Consider the following 17,151-nt stretch of genomic DNA (forward strand, 5'->3'; position numbering starts at 1 on the left):
ACTGCAACATTACAGTTCTGTCCTCATCAGGCCAGCCCCTTGAATCAGCAACACGCTCAAACAGACACAAAAAAGTGTCTATATCATTTTCATTAAACTTTGGCAACAACAGTAAATTACTTGCAACATCAAAGCGTGAACTTACAAGTTCCTCATTCAATGCCGATGCCGACATTTTACCTGCCCTAATCAAAGCCAATTGTTGCAGTTCTAAATCCAGTTTCATTTGTTCCTTTTTGTATTTGATTTGTTCCACCTCTTTTTCAAGAATCAACAATTCTTTATGTTGTTCAAATGTTAAGCTAGACACATAATTAGTGACAATGCTCTTACCTCACCTGTCCATCAGTACCGCACAGTCTAGCAAATGAGCCTTTATAACACTTTTCAGGGTTTCCTTTGTTTGTTTGGAATCAACAGAGTAATAATGAGCAATCGTCACCAACTGCTCCTTTGTACATTGCTCCAACAACTCATCCGAGGGACACTGGACACAATCTTCCACAATGTTAGCCATATCAAACCACAAACATCTAGCAACCTAGCCAACCAAATTGAGGTAACATACACCAAACCTTTACAGCAGCAACAACTGGTGACTCCCCATGCTCAACTAACCAATTAGAGTATGTCCCTTATCTGACTAAACTCGTACCTAGTCTTCGTACATATACTTGTGGCGGGTATTTATTCACTGAAACCCAGTGGTACTGGAAAGCAACTGTATACACAGCGACCCCACAAGAAACCATGGACGTGATCCCGAGACAACTGCTCTGGCCACTTTCTCTGTCACACTAAACCCAAGCCCTGACAACAGACTCTCTATTAGAACCTGCTGCTTGGCCTCACAGAGGAAAACACCAGTCACATGCCACACCAAACATTTAGCATATTTACCTCAAAGAAAACTGGCCCAAACTAGATTATAATAAAGCTCTCCAAAACAACTACATCCATGTGTGATACTCCAACCTAAATTAGCACAGAAAATAAATTCATACCAACAAAATGTGTCAAAAATTTGACTTTTGACTTTAGACGAGCCCCCATGTCACGCCCATTTAAAGAAACTAAATTAACTATGAAGTCAGTTAATCGTGTGTGCGTGTGTGCGTGTGTGTGTGTGTGTGTGTGTGTGTGTGTGTGTGAACATGCATCAGTATATAAAGAAAGGCCAAACAAACCCAAGTGGAGAGAAAGACTGCCTGCTCAGGCACCCATACTTGTAGCTGAGCAGTCAACCCAAATCAGGTGTCAGCAATCTCTCCTGATTTGGGGAGTGGCTAACCAGGGACCTGAGTCTAAGGCCTAGGGGCCGTCACACAGATTATAACAAAACATTATCTTAAACTGAATCCTTTGAGACCAAATGACCAGAAATGTTGCTAAAACCATAAAACTAAATGAAAGCAAGTAAGAAGAAAAGTATCTAGATGTATGTTCATGTACTTTAAAGGACTAAAACAAAATCACCTGTGTCAAGACCCACAGCAAAGCATCATGAGATGTTTATCCGTCATGTACTCCCCTTCCGCTTCAGTCAAGGTTTCAGTGTAAATATCTAGAGCCTACAGGATTAAAATTCATGATCATCAAAAACACAATTGGGGATTAAAAAAACAAATAAAGGCGTGTCTTGTTTTTTCATTCATATATGATAAATAGAGAGATCTAGATGATGGCTGATCTGGTTTCTTGTTATTTACTTTTTTTCATCCACACCGATTCTTAATGCATACATGTATTTGATGTGGTATACACTCCAAAAAATATATCCAATTCACTTGTATTGTTCATGTTCTTGTTAAAAGATCTATCTGCTCTAGGTTTTTAATAACATACATTTCTATTGTTAGATAAACAAATAATTTTCCATTTGGCCTTCTTCCTGACAAACAGGTTCAGTACTAGGGTGCAGCTTTTTTAATTTATGATGAGTGGCCTAGTAATGGAGTCAGTATGCTTTTTAATGTCACCAATGTGCTACTTACTGATTGGTCCCAAAGTGTACCACCCTTATAGAGACCTCATGTAGTGTTTGAGAATTGAAGAGTTGTTTCACATTTTAAACTTCTTAATTCTACCCTATGAGTTTAGAATTATACAAACACTTGACATACAAATACCCACATGATTAGAGAAAAGGACAACTTTAACAGGGAATAGGATAAGGGTTTACATTTCAGACACAAATGCAGTTCAAATTGCATTAAAATAACACATGATTAATTTAGTGTGGGAGGAGTAACGTTCTGCACCTATCAGCGGAAACAAAAATACTTTAAGTTTCGTTTTCCAGGTTGGGTTGGGCAGTTATTGGTATACTAAGCGAGAGACTCCTTTAACCTGCTTTTGGCTTCATTTCAACAGGCTGTACGCTACGGGTAAGCTTTGGAACGATTCATATTCTTTTGTTTCATTGTTAGCTTTGTTCTATATTATCCTCCTGGGACCCAGCCCATTGAAAATGTCCACTGTAGTGGACATTTTGTTAACATGCATCTCCTTTTACTATTTTGAGCTACTCTATCAATCCCTGATGTGCTGTACAGAGGACATCCTGGTCTTTCCAGTGATATGTCATTGGTTAAAAATGCATGCTGGGAAGTTCCTCTTTCTTTTCATCCAAAATGGCTGGCATACGAAAAACAAAATTGTATAGAAGCAGGAGGTCAATTGGGACAATTGTTAAATAATTGTCATTTTTACCATGAAAATCATATATGTTCTTGTTTATTAACATGTGAGGAACTATATAATTAGTTCTGAAAGCAATTAAATAATTCAAGTTTTCAAATAACAGCCCTTTTATAAATGTCCATTCTAGTGGACGTCAGGACTATCTTCATGGACTTTAAGACTCAATATTGTTGCAGGAGACGGAACTGAAGCAGACATTTTCTGTACCAGATAGTTCAGGGAGATTAAGATTTTGAGCTCTCAAATGATGAGAGAGATGAGGCTTTCACACCTGGGATAGAAGAGGGTCAAGAAGAAGGGGGGGAACGATGCAGGATGGTCCATGAGCGCACAGATAGATACATAGAGACAGATACTGTAGGGACGAGCTGCGGGCCATGTCTTATTAATTATTATATTATAATGTCTTATTGTTGTTTTTATTTTAAGTGGAGCCATGAAAAATGAGAATTGCCTCAGGAATGCAAGCTTTGTTTCTATGAGCTTGGTCAAATGGAGACAACATCCATAAACTAGTCAAGATGACCCTACAGCCCGTACTGACTGGAGTCCAATGAGGTACTTTCCCACTACATTGACTACAAAGTCTTTTAAAGGAATGGTCCACTCATTAGATAATTAATCAAAACTTCAGTATTTAGTGAAACGTTATGTTTAAACCATACCCTGAAGAAATCAGCGATATTCCCCGGTAAATAATGATTTTATAGCTCTTTTTTATCAAGACCTGTATATTCCGTCTGGCCGCCGCCATGTTTGCCATTTTCAGTAGTCACGTGATGGTCGTGACGTCATCCATGCGTTCACTTTGTCAACACACGGAAACATGGTGGAGTATTTCAGTTCGGACTCGTCAGCAGAGGAACAAGTTTTGACCAATGTGAAGAGATTGGATGGGGGAATTCAGCCATACATATCAGTATGACAATACGACACCCTCTGTCCTAAGACCCTCACATCGTACAAGGAAAAACTTCCGAAGAAAACCCACAGTTTAAAGGGAACATGGGAGAAACCTCAGGGAGAGCAACAGAGGAGGGATCCCTCTCCCAGGACGGACAGACGTGCAATAGATGCCGTGTGTAAATTGAAAAGATAATACATTTGCAACATAGGTAGTCCAAATGTTTGGAAATGCATGTGTGTATAATGGGAAGATGATATAAGATTCTATATGTATGCATGTAGTACCACCCGTGCTAGCGATTCCCTCTCTAGTTTAGCATACTCAGCTTCGTTGTCCCTGGCCATAGAATCACGATTTTATGGGGCCGGAAAAAACTGGGGTAAAATACACACTAGCCGGTACTACGCTATATGGAAAGGCCACCAAAAACTGTCCTGGCCTGGACGCTAAAGGACGTTAAAACGGGGCTAGCCGCTGCAATGGAAATGCGCTATAACATACCTTATTCTTACTCCGAGCACTACTTCTGCTCCTCCGTCGCTTCACACTTGCAGAGGGCGATTTCTCAACTGGCCGAACTGGTGTCCTGGTCGGTGATGACACCAGAAAGACCGATGGTACTGCATCTCCATTAAGTAATGGTTGTTCCATAAATCCCATGTTATGTTTTATCATACTCTCAGAGTAGTCGTCCGGAAATTTGAAATGTTCGCTGCATACATGAGCCTGTAAATCTCTCGGTTCGGGCCGGCCACATTTCGCTAGCCACTGCCTCCGAATGTACTTCTTACGCTTACCTTTTGGCAACAGATGGAACCGAGCATTCCGTGGATTGTTCCTATCAGAATTGTGGCAATATTTCGCGATACAGTGAGGCATATTTGAAGAGAGAAACTACAGTAAATAACATGGAGATCAACGTGTCTTCGAAAACCAAACGCATGGTTTACGTCACGTCCGGAAAATGGCGGCGCCCACAGTGTTGATGTTATTTCGGTATATAATCAGTTTAAAATCACTGATAATGTCATCGGATTAAAAAAAAAAAAAAAAGACTGGCAGAGACTGGTCTGTTTTATCGGATGATAATTATTTAAAAATGAGTGTCATGAGCATACCATTCCTTTAAGATCTGGAAAGATTCAACAAAAACTTGAAAAACTTGAAAGCTCATGTTTCTGTTGGGGTGTAGATGAATGCAAATAGCAGGTAAGTAAACAACTTGCAGGCTCTCCTATAAATGAATTTCTGAAATGTGTACTCAGTTATTTGTGCTTCTCTTGTGATCGCACACATATGTCCTAAATGCTTCATATAAACACTTTAATTAGGCTGCCATTATCACTTTAATAACCCTTTCTTTTTCTATTAAAATATCAAAACTCTCACAAGTAGTTAATTATTGTGTTGATTAAAACAATTATTTGTTTACTTTCCAGTTGCTATGCTTAATCATGGATGATTTTGTTCGCAACAAATTAACTGAATGGAATCTCAACGAATGGATACAAACATTTAAAGGTAAAGTATTCCCATACTTTTTGTTGGGCAAAAATAATATACAAAGTCGATATGACCTTCCAATACTGAAATATCTTAGCATCTACTTGAAGACACATAAACTGCCTCAACATCGTTACTCAGTAACTTTCTAACATATCGCTGACATACTAAACAATCATAAAGACTTCATCTTCACACAGAGAAGAAACTATTATATGTTAACTTCAGAGTAACTCACTTTCTGTAGCATCTTTTCAGCAGCACTGAAATCAAGACTGAAAATAATAACAAAATATTACCAATATGAATTCAGTTATGAGGCTGTAATGCTCTTTAAAACATATTTTCAACAACTGAACTCACATTTCACTCCATGCGAAATACACATTTACAGAAATGTGCAATTGGTTGACATTTCTTAATTTACATTTTTGTTTACAGATCAGGGCGTTGACAAGGAAAGTCTTTACTGTCTGGAAGATCAAGAAATTGTTGCCTTGATCCCATATGTGGGACCACGGTCAAAATTCAAAAAGAGACTCAGGTTGTTAATAAAGGTAATGTCTGCATTTGTATTATTTGGTCTCATTCATCTCAATAAATGTACAACATCTACATACAAAGGAGTATAATATATCTTGTTGACTTTACTATCATTTTATAAAAGTTCTTTACTATTATGGACTTGAGACTATTTTCTTTTCTAACTAGGAGGAACAAAACACAACAGATCCGGAAACATCTGAATCTTCTGTTGAAGTTAGTTGAATGCAGTTTAATTCACTTTTTGTATTGCCATTGTCTGTTCAACATTTTACATGGCCACCAAGAGTATTTATTTTATTCACAATGTAAATGGGAGGAAGCTGTTTCTGCTCAGGTAATGATAACTTTAAATGGACCATGCTTGTTATCATTGAACTTGACTCAATCCTTCACGCATTGATATTTGAAGCGTCCGGAGACAAAGTCACCTGTAACTGAAGAACTGTGAACTGTTTAATTTGTTCACAGTTCTGTTCATTCAGTAAAAAGAATGCTGAATGTGATCACTTGATAGCCATTTTTGAAGTATAAATTATTTTGCATAGAGTTTTGAATGGGAAATGAAATGCAAATGGAGGTGTGTGTGAATTATGATGGCGTGTGTTCAAGCCTGTAGCACCCTGTGAGAGGACAAAGAGTCAAATTTGCATGTTCATCCGTCCACCAGCAAAACAAATGATAAAGGTGAGATACAAAGTGTCTTATGGATTATATGCAGTTTTATTTATATTTTATAAAAAATAATAAACCTGCTTTATCCAAACAATGTTGAGACACATTTTTTATTTTTTCAAAAAAACAGGAAAGAGGAGGTCGGATCTCCAGGGTGAGTCCAGCCAATCACCAGCCAGAAAACAACCACGTGTGGATATAGTTACACAAAGAGGTATTTATATTACTTTCCAAACTAATAGTAAGTAGGGTTAATAGGTATAATATGTTTAATATTTTAATATTTTATCAAAAGAACTTACATATATGTAGCAACACAGGTCTTATTAAGTTATAATGGCCTGAAACTGGAAGATACTTGCCATAGCATACATGATGAAAATGATACTCTCAGGTATTCTTGATTGCTTAATTGGGAATACATCTCAATGGATATACTGGTTCTTGGTTCCTGCTGAATAGTTCTTTACTTTTACTCTTACAGAAAAAGTCATTCTGTCTAAGGTGAAAAAAATCATGACAGGTGTCGATCAGCAACTACCTAACCAAGACGACAAGTTCAACAGGTTCCTGAAGTAAGTATTAGTGTTCTCGAGCAAGAGGAAAGAGTTTAAAGAGACCATAGTAAAAAGTCGTAATTATACAGCACTGCGGACACTGTTGTGATTTGTGAAAGTCCAAAAATTAGTCTGACGATAGTATTATGCTTAAATAGTATGTTCGTACATGCAGATGGATCTTTTCATGATTTTGACACAATCTTTTAGTGTTTTTAAATGTTTTAATTTGATCAAAAACCCATATTCAAACTCTTGCACCACAGAAATAAAATCAACACATTGGAGACAGACAAGAGGGAGGTGGTCGGCGTCTTTGGTAAAACGGGGGCTGGAAAGAGCTCTCTGATAAATGCCGTCATTGGAGAGCAGGATCTCTTGCCCTCTGGAAGCATCCGTGCATGTACCTCAGTGATGACTAAAGTGGAGGCTAACATGCGTAACCCAAAGTATGACGCAGAAATTGAGTTCATTACAAAGGAGGTAAAATTAGCTAAATATGTTTGTTAACTTACAGCCATTTCAACTTTTATGATGAAGCTGCAAATAAATATATAAGCTGACTACACAACATGCCATATAATAAAAGTTTAAAACATATTTTTTTAGGAGTGGAAAGAGGAGTTGTGGACCTTGTTTAATTTCCTTGGTGATAACGAAGATCAGAAAAAAGATGAAGATTATCAAGACAGTGTTGAAACGCTGTCAATGCTGTATGGAGAAGAATGGAGAAACAAATCTACTGAAAAGCTCATGGATAAAAAATACTTCAGAGAAATTCCTGAATTTCTCAATTCCGAGAGTAAGACTTTGAGATGTGATACAGTAAGTAAGACTAAAACTTATATGATTTCATAAAACAAACTCTTAGTTCATGATAGACAACAAGCAAAATGTAATTCGGTATGTACTCAAAAAATGAAGCTTGATCTATCTGGACTCTAATTACAATAACTATAAAACCATATCTTCTTTATGCATCATAGGAAAGGAAATGTCTACCAGTAACTAACTTGCTTGCAATAACCTCAACCATATATTTTAAGGCACTACCAGCTTTAAATTTAAAATCATGTTAAAACCAAATTGTCCCCCATTGCTAAAATATAAACGTAAGGTTTGATACTTTTTAATTTAATATAGATTGTGTCGTTCAGTGATAGGGTTTCAAATGGACTCCTAATGCTATGCTGTTAGAATTCTTTAACACAATCTTTTAAAACACTTCAAAGTTAAAGTTTGTTCATGTAAAAGAAATGACCTTGCATTGCTTCTTGTTTTATTATTTATTTTAGGCTAAAGAGCTATCTGCAAAATTGGTCAAATACACACAAAATGAGTCAAAAGAGGAAGATGCTAAAGACGTGAAGAGGTGGTATTGGCCACTGGTGAAGTGTGTGACTGTCAGGGTGCCAAAGAATTCTTTTCTCCAGCATGTCACACTTGTGGATCTTCCTGTAAACGGGGACCGTAACAAGAGCAGAGACACGATGTGGAAAAAGGTGATTAATCCACATGCAATGCTGATTATTGTGGAAGGTTACACTGACAATGTAACCGTTATTATTTGCTGTATTCCCCTCCAGGTTATTGGAAGTTGTTCTACTGTGTGGATTGTGGCTGAGATAAATTGAGCAGCTTCAGAAAAAGAACCCTGGGAGATCCTGGAAGAATCCTACAGCCTCATGGGAAATGGTGGAGAGTGTCAGCAGATTCATTTTATCTGCACCAAGTCTGATGAAATTGGAGGTTCAGGCAATCAGTAAGTGGTTTAAGATGCCAAAAGTACTCAGTTAAATGTACCATCCAATTTAGACACTGACGCTTGAGACGGAGATGGCCAAGAGGATAAACCATGGAAACATTGATTACGTTAACAGGCACATTAGTATCCTGGTTTTGATCGTATTCAGGGATATAATGTGCACTTGAAACATGATAAACCAGGTTATTCATCATCATAACAGTATCCGTGTTTCTAAAATGTCTGCATGTGTGTCTTGATTCCTCAACATCTCAGCCATTTATTTCTGTCCTAATGTTGTTGCTTCACAAACACTTTGTGATGCCGGATTAAGCTACTCCATGTGATCACTGGTTATTGAAAGCAAGATCGAGATGCATAGTGATATGATATCCTGGAATGTATATGCAGTTTATGTAATTCTCGAAATACAAATATTTTCATATAGGTCAGCAGCTGATGTTCGTGATCGGATACTAAAACGAAACAAGCAAGCCAAGAGAGACGTGATGGCAGAATTCAGCAAACTAAAAGAGGTTAAGGTGAGTTATATTTAATTCAAATCAAACACAAATATTGTCAGAACTGCAAACCTGCTTTTATATCAAAACTTGTTTGTTTTTTCAGAAACAACTCAGTGAGGAGTGTTTCAAGGTTTTAACAGTGAGCTCCATAGAGTTCTTGAGAAGGAAAAGTCTAAATCCAGATGACACAGGTGATTTAAGTCTCCATAAGTGAGCCCGGATGACAAAATGGTTTTATATCCTCCAATAAAAATATGGAGTTACTAATTGAGTATAACATGTAAATTCAAGAATGTAATGTATGTTTTTTATAGAAATTCCCGAACTGCAGGAAATCCTGCAAGATCTCAATGACTGGCACTCTGAGACATTTAACTATGTGTCCGGAGCTCGAGGGATTCTCTCTCTGATTCAGGGAGCCAGCATCAGAGAAGTGGTAAGATCAAGTAACAACATCTTTCATTGTCTTTAATATTGACAGAAAATAATAACATTAATAGAAAATAAGTAAGCTGCATACACTAAAATGTTGTTGTTAAACAATTGTAAAGTCAAAGACAGACTGCTTACATGTAATGTTACCTGTGGAGCCAACAAGGTATTGGATTTACTGAGTTTGTGTTGCTTCAGCAGGCCCGGTTCCAGAACAAAATGACTCAGGGTGCATCTGAGATTAGAGAGGGTGCAGTGGTAAAGTGCTATTTTTCTAAGTGGGGAGTGGTCCTAACACCCTCTAGGGGGTCCTCATCTTCTCTAGGAGGGTCCTCACCTCCTCTAGGGGGGTCCGGGGGCATGCTCCCCCGGGAAGATTTTTTTTTTTTTTTTTTTTTTTTTTTATAAATATTGAAGTTAAAAGCATCAATCTGGTGCACTTTGAGAGCAACATTAAGAGATCTATGGATCTATGTGCTCTTTGCTTGATTCATGCCTTCCCAGTCCCTTATCACGTAGCCTATAAGAGCATGGCGCCAGTTGTAACCAGTTGTGGTGAAGACATCTGACTTACTTGAACCGAAATGTCTACATGCATAGCAGAAGATGGCATCTTTTTTACATGAATATTCCAGCCAATCTCTGTTTTGAAACCATGAGCTGCAAAATGAGTAGCCTACAGGTGAGTTGGGCACTTTTTTAAATATACCTGGGCAGGCTCTGTTTTGCCGAGGTCCTCTGGCACTTGCGGGCCGCTGAGGGGTGGCGGTGTTTGGGGCAACAAAGACGGCTGCGGCTGATCCGCCTCCGTGGGCGAGGCGGGCAAAGCCGACGAGTCGGGCGTTATTGTCCACGACAGTGGCCGCGGGTAACGTAATGTCCCCATGATCTGAACTGTTATTACCTGCAGTAGATGCAGTGTTACTGCTGGCGATAAGGGCTGGTTGTTTTAACCATTTTCTGATGTCCATCACTGACACTGATAGCTTTGTAAGAACCTTGCGGATGACGAACGCGCAGCGGCACAGGTCAGGCGCACCTGACATAATAACGTTACTTACCGTTTAAATTGACCAAATAAATGCAGCAATGTTATTTAACCACAATTCCAATTTATTTTATTTCAACTAAATTCTTATTATTATTATACTTATTATTAGTACTACTATTATTATTATTATTATTATTATTATTATATATGTAATATTTTTCAGGGTTTTTTTTTTTTTCCAGTTTTCATTTTTCAAATGAGGGTGCATAACGACTCAACTGAGGGTGCAATGCACCTTCATGCACCCCCGTAGAACTGGGCCTGTGCTTTAGAGAGGATGCATTGCTACAGTAATTAAAGGGTTGTTGTACTTATTAATGTTTTGTGTATGGTTTCAGGACATAAAGACGACTGTGTGCAAAGAACTTGAAGAAAAGCTGAGTCATGAACTTGTTAAAGTCAGGGAACCCGTGGAAGAGACCGTTGCGGCTTTTAAAAGATGCCTCATTGTGGGGGTTGAAAAATCAAAAGATTCATGTGACAAAGTCTTAAAGTCGGTCCTTTATCCTGTAAGTATTTAAGTTATAATTAAATCAAAACAAATGCTTGCTCTTAATATGAATATGTCTCTTACAACATTTGTTTTGTTTCAGACAAAGAAAGGAGGTGCATTTCACAGGATATTGAAGTGTCTTGTTCAGAATGGTGGCATCCACAAACCAAAAAAAGGGAAATCAATAAACATCAATATGAAGTTATCTTCATGTTTGACCGACAGCATTGACGAGGAATTTAAGAAGACCTTCCCGTAAGAAATGACATAATAAAGACATAAAACCCTGTGTTGGATAAATTGTGTTTTACAGTACATTTAAATACATTATTGAAATACAAACTTGTTAAGGCCTTATGAATTCAAGCATTTCCTCTTGTTAATTTATTTTAGAAATGAAGGAAACAGTGGACCATTCAACGGGGTCATCAATACGTTTTCACTTGACACAGAGAAGCTGATGACGAATAAGGAGTGCGAAACTGTCAAACTGCAGCTGACATTTTGCAAGACAGAGGTAAAAGATCCTATTCATTAGACGTTATCAGATAATGTTTGTAAAGCCAGGGAGACTGTAGTGGAAGGGTGAGCAATATTATTAAATATCATACATTTTGATCAGTCAACATTTTCATATACATTATACTGGAATAACTCAATATGATCTGGAGATGGCTTTCAAAAATGAACTGCCCCAAGTCATGAAGACACACTAAAGATTACAATAGCATATGGAAGAAAAAGTGCACCCCCAGCTGGTGGACACGTCCTATCAGTTTGAATATTGTACTGCTTTTCCAGGTAAAATCTGGAAAAAATAATAAAGGTAAAGATGAGCATAGTTTGTAACTTATTCATTTTAAAATATGTTGATATCTGCTTCACATTCTCTCTCTAAGGAAGAAAAAATGAAAACAAACCTCAACAATCTCATCCGTGAGCGAAAGAAAACGATCTACAGCAGCCTGCCAACAACAATCGAGGAGACCATGAAACCATGCTATGACAGTAAGTCAGAAGATCATTACAGACATACAAATACACTTTTACAAATGTTTATGTCAACATGTTTCTGTTTTATGTAGGAGCAAAAGAAATTAAAGGAGAAGGCATGCTGAAAAACATGAGGGAAACTATTGAAAAGCACGTACATGATTCAAAGAACGTCATGTTTGCTCAGGCTAAAGACGCCATGATGGAACAGATGTTAGAATTGATGGTTTGTCACATCTTTATTTTTGTCCTGCAGTGAAATTCAACTAGGAACACTGCAACACAAACATACATGTCCAAAAATTACAGTGTTAAGTGAAAAATATTTCAATGCTGATTTAGTTGGATATCCTGGAGAATCTGGAGAGCACGATGCAGGAATCAATCGAGCTGTCACTCAAAACAGATGGTGTCTCCATCCCAGGTAAAGGAAACAAAATCACAAAAAACACTGTACATTTGATCGTAATTGTCGATACATTTCCATTAGTGTATTAAATTAATCCACTTCTTTGAAACAATATGTTTTGGGTTTTGTTTTTTTTAGATGTAAGTGATGAGCTTGAGATGGTAAAGAACTACTACAATGAACTGACCAAAAGCCCAGATGATGATGCAATTCTTAGGTAAAACTACATTTATATAATGTAAAATAAAGAGATGGAGTACTCGGACTCGTGAATTTTTAGCCCACGATGACTCGGACTCGACTTGTACATTGACGCTCCAACTTGGACTCGGATTCGAGCAAGTTTTGTCTCGAGTCAGATGTCCTCTGTCCTGGCGTGTGCACCTGCGAGGCGAGTTCAGGTACTGGGCGGGCCCCCGCTGTTCCAGTCTAAAGAGTCCAGAGACACATCTCATATCGTGCTGCTGATGCTTTCACAGATTTAGCTCAGACATTGGGAAAGAGCAGCACAAAATGCTCGTTATGTGGAAACAATATTGAAGAGAAGGCTCCATAACACATTACTCTAAGCATGGGCGTAATTTCCAATGGGGGCAAGGGGGACATGTCCCCCCCACTTTTCAAAATCCCATTTGTGTCCCCCCCACTTTTCAAATGTGTTTATTTGATTTGTTTATGCAAGCGGTCATCGCCAGGGTGTGTGTGTGTGTGTGTGTGTGTGTGTGTGTGTGTGTGTGTGTGTGTGTGTGTGTGTGTGTGTGTGTGTGTGTGTGTGTGTGTGTGTGTGTGTGTGTGTGTGTGTGTGTGTGTGGTGTGTGTGTGTGTGTGTGTGTGTGTGTGTGTGTGTGTGTGTGTGTGTGTGTGTGTGTGTGTGTGTGTGTGTGTGTGTGTGTGTGTGTGTGTGTGTGGCACGAGCGCATTTTGTGTGAGTGTGTGAGCGAGAGAGAAAGAGAGAGAGAGCTAACCAGTTACGGGGTTGTTGTTAGCATCTGGTGCTAGCTCGGAGCTAACGGAGATTAAAGCTGTTTCAACAACAATATGGAGAGGGAGAGTCCTCTCCTGTCGGACTGAGATGCTGAGATAACGTCAGCTCAGTGAGGTAAAGGACTCGCTGAGTGATTAGATTGTAAACTTTAGTTTAAGTTATCTCAGTGGGTCTCAAACGGTTTGGTCATCTATGTAAACAAATATTTCCATCTATTTAATAGTTGTAAAAAATAAGTTAAGAAATCATTCCAATGTGTATTATAGGTCAGTAAAACACAGTTTAGATAGGAGATAAAAGTTTATCAAATATTTGTTATTGGTTGTGAGCATATTCTAAAATTTAAATAATAAATATATATACAGTTCTGTTTCATATGAGTGTTGAGAGCTGTATCCATAAATCTCTTAATGTTGCGCACCAGATGCATTTAACTTCAATTTAAAAGAAATATATCTTCCCGGGGGTGCATGCTCCCCTAGACGATGTGAGGTCCACCCACAAATAAAACAGGTTCACATGGATAGGGTACTAGATAAGTTTGCACACTCATTATATACACTACACCTTTTTCTTAGATTTTTTAACACCATATAGTCCCTAATATATTTGTAGAAAGGCAGGAAATGGAATTAAATCGAGAAAATGTTTGATTGCGGAGGACCCCCTGTTTTGTGTCCCCCCCATTTCTCAAACTAAAGTTATACCCTTGCCTTGACTATGATGGTTTGAATTGAAAAAAGTGTGTTATTATTGTGTGTGTGTGTGTGTGTGTGTGTGTGTGTGTGTGTGTGTGTGTGTGTGTGTGTGTGTGTGTGTGTGTGTGTGTGTGTGTGTGTGTGTGTGTGTGTGTGTGTGTGTGTGTGTGTGTGTGTGTGTGTGTGTGTGTGTGTGTGTGTGTGTGTGTGTGTGTGTGTGTGTGTGTGTGTGTGTGTGTGTGTGTGTGTGTGTGTGTGTGTGTTTTTGTATTTGTTACTGGTATATCTTTCAGACTGGAGAAGATGAGTGATATAAAAGATGAGGAAGAGGAGACATATTCAGTCTCCAGCTGTCTGAGTGACCGGTCTAAAGAGTGGTTTGAAGACTTCAGAAATTAACCTGGACCCTCAGACACAAAGTAAGAGTTTCTGCTGTAAACTGACCTGAAGGATATTTTAATATACAATTATATTAGCATTGTATCTGCATGCCCCCGGACCGCCCTAGACGATGTGAGGTCCACCTACAAATAAAACAGGTTCACATGGATAGGATACTAAGTTTGCACACTCATTATATACACTACACATTGGGGGTGGGGGACAGGGGGGTGCTAGTGGAGCCTCGCAGCGGCAAAACTGTGCTGCGCCACACTAATTGCAGCGCATAGGTGCACCGCATTTTCGGCTCAGCTCAGACACCCTCCTCAAGATGAGGCCCCCTCCGCAAAGTGAGGCCCCACGCAGTCTGCATGATCGACCTGTAGGGAGGGACGGCCCTGATCATCAGAGTAATGTGATCTAATCAATACATAAAGATTCAACAACACGAAAGCACATGGCTACTTAACATGCAGAATGTCTCATTTTGCATGCCAAGTAGCCATGTGCTTTCTGGGGCTTAATCTTTATTGATATAATTTAAGATTCACTATAATAATCGTAGCGTCCCGAGTGAATGATAGTCAGACTCTCCAACTGATTGTAGGCCTATCTGTTTATTGCACACCCTTGCTTGTATACAATCATTAGCAACCAACGTAAGAACGTATGCCCTTATCAGCCAGGTGCTAAAAACCAAATGCAACTATTTAGTATATGTTAATGTATTTGTCATCTATCCGTCAGACTCATTATACATAGGTTTACACTGCTCCGTTGTCCATTGACTTCCGGTAAAAGTTCCTTCAAAAATAAGAGTTCCGATGTTATTACTATCAAATTAAAAGTGCAAAACGAAAACTTTACCATGGGAAAATATTGGCATACAAATATAATCACATATTAAAGGTCTTTTACAATAATACAAATACTAATCATAATATTATTATTAGTAATAAGCTTTATATTTGTATAGCACCTTTTATACAAGAATTGTAGCCAAACTCGCTTCACAGCAGTTCAATAGACAAATTATTATAACATGACAGGATAAAAGCAATGTAGAGGAGCTACAGCTACATTTCAACAAATATATAACTAAGATGAAAATAGTTATAAGACTACCGCAAATGTTCGAATGAGATTAAGTACCTGATAAGAGAGTGATTTATGACCCTCATAAACCTTAGTCCCGCCTCCAAATCCCTTTGATGTGGCTCCTGTCACTCTGACATCTGACCTTTGACCCTCTTATCTTTTATGACTTGTTTGTTTATTGTTTTATGGCCCCCTCATAAAGGATGTTGCATAATAGATGGGGGTTGATAAGACTTTACATATCTGACCTTTGACCCTTTTATCTTTTATGACTTGTATGTTTTATAGTTTTTATGACCCCCTCATAAAAGATGTTGCACAATAGGGGGGTGATAAGACTTTATTACCCCTTTGATGTGAAACCTGTCTTAGTAGGTGTTAGGAGATATGAATGATAACTAGGCCGCATTTCCAAATCTCCCCGCGTCCCTACACAAGCTGTTATCTTACATGAAGGAAATCCAGAGCATACACTTAACCGTTAAACAATAATCCACTTTAATGGTAATATACAATGCAATACAATCAAATACATTACCATACACAACCATATCGTATCATATGTGTAATGTCAGGAGTTTGGCCTACTCCTGGCTCCTGCCCACAGGCCGCCACGACCTCCAGTCCGAGCGGCACGAGGAGAGAGAGAGAGAACAGCAAGCCGGATAGGCTTTCATACCAAATGATACAGGAGGGGGTGGAGTTTAAGGACAACTGGTCCAGTCATCTCAAACAAACACCTCTGACCCTCACTGTCTCCTATTTCTGCAGCCTCTGCAGCCTCCACACATCCCCCCATCCCATTCCAGAAACCACAGTGGGGTCTTGTTCCAGCTCCCCCACAGCAATAAAACCCTTAACAGCCCTTCACAGTTTGCATGAATACATACAAATATTTCCTTACAATTCCCTCTTTTGCACTCTTAAACAAGAGTGCAACTTACACAAGGCACTTGCAAAAAATGCATCCTTGTCTGCTGAGTCTCCATACTTGTCCTCTCTGGATACAACTCGAATGGTTTCATCAGACCCCTCTGAGGGCAGGATGGGCTGGTTACACGCAGCACATTTAGGCGCCAGGACCCTGTGGCAGTCTTTCAGACAGTAGATTTTAAAGTCCTCTTCACAGAAATTTTAAAGTCCTCTTCACAGAAAACCCTTCCTGCGTCATAGTAGAACGCCTTCCCTACTACAGGCGCTGCAGGTGAAGCAGCTGTCATGGTAGAGGCTGCCCATAGCTTGGCAGGCCTGGCTGGCTCCATACACCGTCTTGTTGCACTTAACACACACTCCTGTTTCAGCGGAGAGTGGAGTCCCCTGTGCCATCCTGGCTTGCCGTGTCTTTGTCCCCTCTGATCCGCTGACGGCGGCTTCTGGGCTGCCTGCTAGAGAGATGTCTTCCTTCTCCTCCGGCTTGCTGATGGCGGCTTCCGAGTCGCTGCTGAATAGATGTCC

The 17,151-nt window shown here is 39.0% G+C and overlaps 1 pseudogene; it reads left to right on the forward strand.

The window, feature by feature from the left end:
* The first annotated feature begins 6,712 nt into the window (after positions 1-6,712).
* LOC117451706 (nuclear GTPase SLIP-GC-like) lies at positions 6,713-16,365 on the forward strand (annotated as a pseudogene).
* Positions 16,366-17,151: the final 786 nt, after the last annotated feature.

This window comes from Pseudochaenichthys georgianus, chromosome 8 (assembly GCF_902827115.2).
Source record: "Pseudochaenichthys georgianus chromosome 8, fPseGeo1.2, whole genome shotgun sequence".
NCBI lineage: Eukaryota > Metazoa > Chordata > Actinopteri > Perciformes > Channichthyidae > Pseudochaenichthys > Pseudochaenichthys georgianus.